This window comes from Chinchilla lanigera, unplaced genomic scaffold, assembly GCF_000276665.1.
Source record: "Chinchilla lanigera isolate Chin_1 unplaced genomic scaffold, ChiLan1.0 scaffold00023, whole genome shotgun sequence".
Lineage (NCBI taxonomy): Eukaryota > Metazoa > Chordata > Mammalia > Rodentia > Chinchillidae > Chinchilla > Chinchilla lanigera.
Window position 1 is genome coordinate 22,326,690 of NW_004955424.1, and position 7,602 is coordinate 22,334,291.

General features: G+C 43.1%; 1 long non-coding RNA gene across 2 annotated transcripts in view; it reads left to right on the plus strand.

The window, feature by feature from the left end:
* The first annotated feature begins 7,396 nt into the window (after nucleotides 1-7,396).
* The window catches only part of LOC106148598, a 24,636-nt gene continuing 24,430 nt past the window's right edge, over nucleotides 7,397-7,602 (plus strand). For both annotated transcript variants that reach the window (XR_001234203.1, XR_001234202.1), the window contains exon 1: nucleotides 7,397-7,484. This is a non-coding gene — a long non-coding RNA (uncharacterized LOC106148598). The remainder of the gene's footprint in view (nucleotides 7,485-7,602) is intronic.

The following is a 7,602-nucleotide window of genomic DNA, read 5'->3' on the forward strand; positions in this document are numbered from 1 at the left end:
AAAAACATCTCTAGGATTAGTCTTCATAAACTGGAAGAGACCATCAGCATATTGCAAATTAAGTTTCCTGAAAGACCATCTGGAATTCAGCTATTACCCAGCATGTGTGAACTTCATGCAGAGGTCATGGGTTTTGTTGTAGACTAATAATAAAATGAATCCAGAAGTTTTCTCTCTAATCAAGACGTAATTCCTGCTAGGCTTGGAGGCGTATGCCTATAACCCCAGCACTTGGGGGGTGCGGGCTGAGGCAGGAGGATCATTGGAGTTCGAGGCCAGCCTGGGCTACAAAGTGAGCTCAAGGCCAGCCTGAACTGCATAGTGAGACCTTGTCTCAAAAACAAAAACAAAACACCCCGAAACACTTTGTGGATAAAGAAATCAAAGCACTGTAGGATCTCAAAGTCTCACACTCTCAGGGCAGTCAATTCCCGTGCATCTCTCCCACCTGCCCCCGCCAAGCAGAGAGGCCTGCCATACCACCAAGGCTGCGGAAATGTTCTTTAGAGTTTTAAATAAATAATTCCACATTAGTACTTATGCTAATTGCAAATGACATAAAAAGGCATGGAAGGAAACGTGCACACTGCCCCCGGTCCTCAGTCCTCCGTTTCCCCGCTGCAGAGGCAGCTCAGTGTTACCACTCTCTTGCATGTGGTTGTAGAAATGCTGCGTGTGTGTGGAGACAGACATACATAAAATCTGCTCCTTGAATTTTTCAATTAATTCTAATTTTTGTGTATTTTAATTTTTATTTGGTGGGGTTTAGTGCTGAGAACTGAACCAGGGCTAAGTGTACTCTACTACTGAGCTGTATCCCAGCACTCTACTCTTTTACTTTTTATTTTTTAACCTCATACATGGTAGGCAAGCACTCTACTACTGAGATAGGCCCGCTCCTAATTTTTTCTTTTTTTGTGTGTGTGTCTTTTTGAGACAGGGTCTCGCTATGCAGTTCACGTTGAGCTGACTTTGTAGCTCAGGCTGGTCTTGAACTTGTAGTGATCCTCCTGCCTCAGCCTCCCAAATGCTGGGATTATAGGCGTGCACCACCACAGTTTTTAATTTTTTATATTCAATTTTCTAATTAGAAGTTAGTCATGTGATTCAAAATTAATTAAATTTCTCAATCATGTCTCCAGTGACCAATTTTTTTTTTCCCTCCAGTACCGGGAATCAAACTCACAACTTCACTCTTGCCAGGCAGGCGCTGTGCCACTGAGCTAAATCCCCAGCCCTGAGTGACCAATTTTGAACCCATCCCAAGAACTGAACTTTATTTCTTATGTAAACTTCCACAATTTCTTTATCCTTATGCTTATAAGCAATTTTTTTTTAAGGTACTGGGGAATGAACCCAGGGTCTTCTTATTGAGATACATTTCCAGCCCCTTTTTCTTTTTTCTTTCTTTTTTGTGTGTGTGTCTTTTTGAGACTGGGTCTTGCTGTGCAGTTCAGGTTATCCTTGGGCTGACTTTGTAGCCCAGGCTGGTCTCGAATTCACAATGATCCTCCTACCTCAGCCTCCCAAGTACTGGAATTACAGGTATGTGCCACCACCCCTGGCTATGCTTTTTTCAATTTTTTTTTTTTTCAGACAGGGTCTTGCTATGTAGTTCGGTCTGGTCTTTAACTCACTGTGGTTGGCCTCAAACTCCTGGCAATCCTGCCTCAGCCTCCTGAGTGCTGGGATTCCAGACATGTGCTACCACACCCGGCTCAAAATAAAAAATAAAAAAGGCTGAGGATGTACCTCAGTGTGAAGACCCTGGGTTCAATCCTCAGTACCAAACATAAGGGGGAAAAGGCAGAATATTACATATACTCTTTCATATTTTTTTATTTAACAGTATACTTTGTAGAAACTTTACATTTCAGATTGTATATAGACGATGTCTTTATTCTATGTTTTTGTTTTTGTTTTTTGTCTTTTTGAGGCAGTGTCTCACTATGCAGTTCAGGCTGGCTTTGAGCTCACTTTTTAGCCCAGGCTGGTCTCATCCTCCTGCCTCAGCCTTCCGAGTGCTGGGATTGCAGGCACGTACCACCACGCCTGCCTCTTTATTCTTTTTTTTTATTATTATTTTATTTTTATTTTAAAGAGTAAAAAAAGGCTAATATAATAATGGGGGGGCTTACCAAATTACAGACAAAGTGGTAGGAAATTATCAATGGTTATTGTTTAACATATTGTTATCTACAAGATAGTTTCTCAGGAAAACAAATAGACAAATAATAGTGAGTTATAGACAAAAGAGGTAGGAGATTATCAATAGTTGTTGTACTATACTTTGGTATCTTCAAAGTGGCTTCTAAAGAAAATAAATAGAGCTATACATGAGTGACCTATTGAATAATCATTAACTATTCTCAATGGTTGTTGTAGGAAACACATAATAATAGACATGCATCCATTTACGAAATAGGATAGGAACAATACAAACATTACAGAGTTATGGATAGATTAGTAGGAAAATATCAATGGCTGCTGTAATACATGGTGATATCTTCAAAGTGGTTTCTCAGGAAGACAGAGATACGCAAGAAGGATCTAACAAGTAGTTACAGCCTAAGGGTTGTCAAAAATCAAGTGAGTCGTCTGGGGTGAAAGCCATTTTTTGTAGCATTTTCTCTCCAGCCTCCCATCGCATTGGGACCCCACAACCAGTTAGTGTCCTCTCCCCAACTGTCAGCACAGGCAGCAGGAATCCTGCTGCAGACTTCTCTGGAGCTCCACCACAGCCTGTACTGTCAGGGGAAGAATGGCTTCCAGGGAGTCTCTGCAGGTATTGTGCAAGGTTCTCCTGGTTTACAGCTTCCAAGCGGCTCTCATGATCCCAGTTCACAGGACCTCTGACTCCTTGGGCTTAGTCTGCATTCTCATGTACTCCGAGTCCTTGTTCAGCAGCTGCTCCTCCACTGACTCTGGACCTTTCTGGTTCTCACTGGCAGGAGCAAGAGTGGCCTGCTGTATGGCATGTATTCCCAGGGGTTTCTCCATGTTTGAATGATTCACACACGTGCATGGGTGGGGATCTGCAGCCGGTGCCTGGTGGGCCAATTGTGTCATTGTTTCTCTGTGTCATGGTAGTTCTCAATTGAGCGGTGGCGGCAGGCCTGAAGGCTGGCGCGCAACAGCGCTTGCTGCCTCATGGCTCCCCCTGTGCTAGGGGCCTTCTTTCCGGGGGCCTACAAGGCAGGGAGCAAGCTGGTCCGAAGACCGGGGCTCTTTATTCTTTTATAACCATTCAGTAGTATTCTGCTGCATGCTATGCCACAATTTATTTGCTCTTACAAGTAATGCTGCGATAAGTAACTTGAATTTCTGTAATTGCTCAACACGTGCTAGTGTTTGGACATTAAATTCCCCGAAGGAAGACTGATGTGTCCGTAGATACTTGTGTTTGTAATTGTGGTTGCTAATGCCAAACTGTATAGGCCATACCAATTTTTCTACCACCAGCAGCATATAAGGCCTCGTTTCCTCACTCTATAGAAATATGTACAAGGTTTTTTTTGTTTTGTTTTGTTTTGTTTTTTGTCTTTTTGAGACAGAGTCTTGCTATGCAGTTCAGGCTGGCCTTGAGCTCACTTTGTAGCCCAGACTGGTCTCAGACTCTCGAGGATCCTCCTGCCTCAGCTTCCTGGGTGCTGAGATTATAGGCGTGCGCCACCACACCTGGCTGTACGAGGTTTCTGTTGATGGTTTTGTTTGCTTGTTTTTGTTTTTTGTGGTACCAGGGATGGAAGCCATGGCAGTCTACCATTGGGCTACATCCCCAACCATTTGTGTATTTTATTCTGGGCCAACCTTGGACTTCTGAGCCACCTGCCTCAGTCTCCCGGGTACTTGGGGTCACAGGTGTGCACCACTCTATATGCCTAGGGTTTGGGTTTTGTTTTTTTATTTTTTTAGGGTTTGGGCTTTGGATGATAGATTTGTGAAAGTTTGAACATATAGAGAAGTTAACCTCCATGGAAATGCATTACACTCCTTTTTCCTGAGTGCTAGTTATTGGCTCTTCTTACAGTTAAATTTTATGCAGCACATTTTTTGTGTTCACATTGTCATATGTATTACATTTTTTAGAGTTTCTGTTCTGTGCCAAATGCTTCATATATTCTCCTGTGCTGCTTTCATGATTTTTTTTTTGTATGCTCTGCCTTTTTTTTTTTTTTTTAATTCTGAGACAGGATCAGATAACTCTCTACCACTGAGCTAGGTATAGTGGTTTCCCGACATACAGGGTTTCCTTCTGTTTCCCTACATACAGGTATTAAAGACAGATCCTTAATGTATCCTTTTATGAGGATTTATTTTTTATTTTTTATTTTTCATTTTTTTTGTTTTTTGAGATGGTCTTGCTTTGTAGCCCAGGCTGGCCTTGAATTTATAGTGATCCTCCTGCCTCAGCTTCCCGAGTGCTGGGATTACAGGCCTGTGCCACCATGTTTGGCTGCTTCTTTGCAAATTTCATAATTCTTTTTAGGATTAGACATCTTGGATGAGACATTCTGGAGTACTTTGGCATTGATATCACATTACTCCAGAGATATAATATAGTTAAAATCAGAGAATTTTTTTTTTTTTTGTCTTTTTGAGACAGGGTCTTACTGTGCAGTTCAGGCCGGCCGAGCTCACTTTGTAGCCCAGGCTGGTCTTGATCTTGCAACAGTCCTCCTGCCTCAGCTCCCCAAGTGCTGGGATTACAGGCGTGCACCACCATGCTGGGCCTGAAATCAGAGATTATTGACCCAGATGTTCTGATGTCCTAAATATTCTGGTATCATTTATAATTGCACCAAAAAAAAGGATAAAATTCCTGGAAATAAACTGAGCAAGGAATGTAGAGGAGTACACCTGTAATCCCAGCACTTAGGAGGCTGAGGCAGGAGGATCACTGTAAATTCGAAGTCAGCCTGGGCTACAAAGTGACTTCAAGGTCATCCTGAACTGCAGCGTGAGACCCTGTCTCAAAAAGAAAAAAATAAAAATAAAAAGAAATGTACGTGACCCCTTTGAATAAAACCTTAAAATATTATTGAGGGGATCCACGACTTTACAGGTAAGCCTACCATGTTCTTTTTTTTTTTTCAGGTACTGGGAATCGAACTCATGACCTTGTACTTGCCAGGCAGGTGCTGTGCCCCTGAGCTAAATCCCCAGCCCCGCCTACCATGTTCTTGAAAAGAAAAACCCAATAACATAAAGATAACAATTTTTACTATATGATTCTAAAAATGGTTAACATAACTCCAATAAAAATTCTAAGAAAATTATTTTTCTAGGAATTGGACAAGCTGGTTCTAAAGTTCATGTGAAAAGCAAATAAGCACGAACAGTCAGGGAGTCGGGCGTGGTGGCACATGCCTGTAATTCCAGCACTTGGGAGGCTGAGGCAGAAAGATCATTGCAAGTTCGAGACCAACCTGGGCTACAAAGTGAGCTCAAGGCCAGCCTGAACTATGTATCAAGACCCTATCTCAAAAAGGCAAAAAAAAAAAAAAAAGTAAAGAACAGTCAGGGAAATACAGAACTGGAAGAATATTGAGGGGAGATCTTTCTTCCTAGATAGGACACCAAACTGACAAATTCAGAAATTAAAACTATTGCACTAATGCCTCTACCGACATGGATAATACATAGAAAATAGGGGCTGGGTGTAGTGGTGCACACCTATAATCCCAGTACTCTGGGAGGCTGAGGCAGGAGCGTCGACAGTGACTTTGAGGGCAGCCTGGGCTTCATAGTGAGTTCAAGGCCAGTGTGAACTACATAGCAAGACCATGTCTCAAAAAAAAAAAAAAAAAAAAAAAAAAAAAAAAAAAAAAAAAAAAAAAAAAAAAAAAAAGAAGAAGAAGAAAGAAAATGGAATGGAAAAATATAGAAAATAAAAGCCTAGGCACAGTGACACACACCTGTAATCCCAGCACTCTGGGAGGCTGAGGCAGGAGTGGAAATTTAGGCCCAGTGTGGGTAATTTAGTAAGACCTTGCCTAAAAACAACAAAACAAAACAAAACAAAAACAAAGAGAGGGCTGGGGATGAATCTCAATAGGCACTGAGCTCAATCCCCAAACTATATATTACAGAAGTAACATCTTTACATTGGGGAAAATATAGATTATTTAACAATGGCTTTGGGATCATTGGATAGTTACGGGGGGGAAGTAAAGTTTAATTCCAACTGAGCTTTTTTATGTCAGAGTAAGTTCCATTTGGATCAATCTTGTTTGTTTTGGTTGGTTGGTTGATACTAGGAATTGAACCTAGAGCCTTCAGCCTACATCCCAGCCTTTTTCTTTGTTAATTTTTTTTGTTGTTATTGTTAAATTTTAAAATTTGAGACAGGTTTTTACTAAATTGCTAAATTGCCCAGGCTGGGCCTGAGTTTTCGATCCTCCTTCCCCATGATTTTTTTTTTTTTTTTTTTTTTTCTTCCGGTACCAGGAATCGAACTCACAACCTTTCGCTTGCCAGGCAGGTGCTGTGCGGCTGAGCTAAATCCCCAGCCGCCCCCCTGGGATTACATGCATGCACCGCTGTGCCCATCATGATTTGCTTTTTGTGGTGCTGGTTACTGAACCCAGGGCCTCATGCCCTGTTAGACAAGCACTGTGCTATCACTGAGCTACATTTCCCAACCCATGGTTTTATTTTTCATATTTAAAGCTTTGATCCAGAGCCGGGTGTGTGCTTCTAACCCTTGCATTCTGGGAGACTGAGGCGAGGCAGAAGGATCACCAAGTTCTAATCCAGCCGGGGTAATTTAGTGATTTAGTGAGTCTTTATCTCAACATAAAAAGTAAAGATTTGGAGATGCAGCTCAGTGTCAAGGCCCTGGGTTCAGAGCCAGGCCTGGGGGCGCATGCCTGTAATCCCAACACTTGGAAGGCTGAGACAGGAGGATCCTTGCAAGTTGGAGGCCAGCCTGGGCTACAAAGTGAGCTCGAGGCAAGCCTGAACTGTATAGCGAGACCCTATCTTTAAAAAAAAAGACAAGGGCTAGGGATATAGCTTAGCAGCATAAGCGCTTGCCTGGCAAGCCTGAGGTCATGAGTTCGATTCCCGGTACCAAGAAAAAAAAAAAAAAGGCCGTCCGGAGAAGGTGAAGACCGGGTCAAAATCCAGGGCTGCGAGGCGGTGAGTCCCGTGGGTTTCCCGGAGCGAAGCGCAAAGGCTGTTGTCGTGAGCGGACAGGACGGGTAGGGAGCCGGTGCGGCTGAAGGCAGCGACCAGGACAGAGGCGCGGAGCAGTGCACAAAGCCAGGGGCCCTGCCACGGCGCCGGCCTGCGGACCCGACAAACCTCTGACTGAGGTCCACCCTGCCACTGTGACGACACCTCCGCGGGGCTGCCGGAGGTTGACGTGAAGTAATGCCCCTGAGAACCGGGAAATGAGTGTAGCCGTCGGCAAGTCTCTGGGCCTGTATTTCATGCAAGGGAACTGTTTCTTCCTAATGATGCTCTCTGAGTAATTAGAGGTATGTCTCTCTTCGGAACCATCTTCCAGAAACACAGTAACAAGTGGGTGATGTCAATTAAGGTGCTGGTCCAAACACCAGAATTGATTTTTTTTTTTTTTTTTTTTTGGTTTTTCTC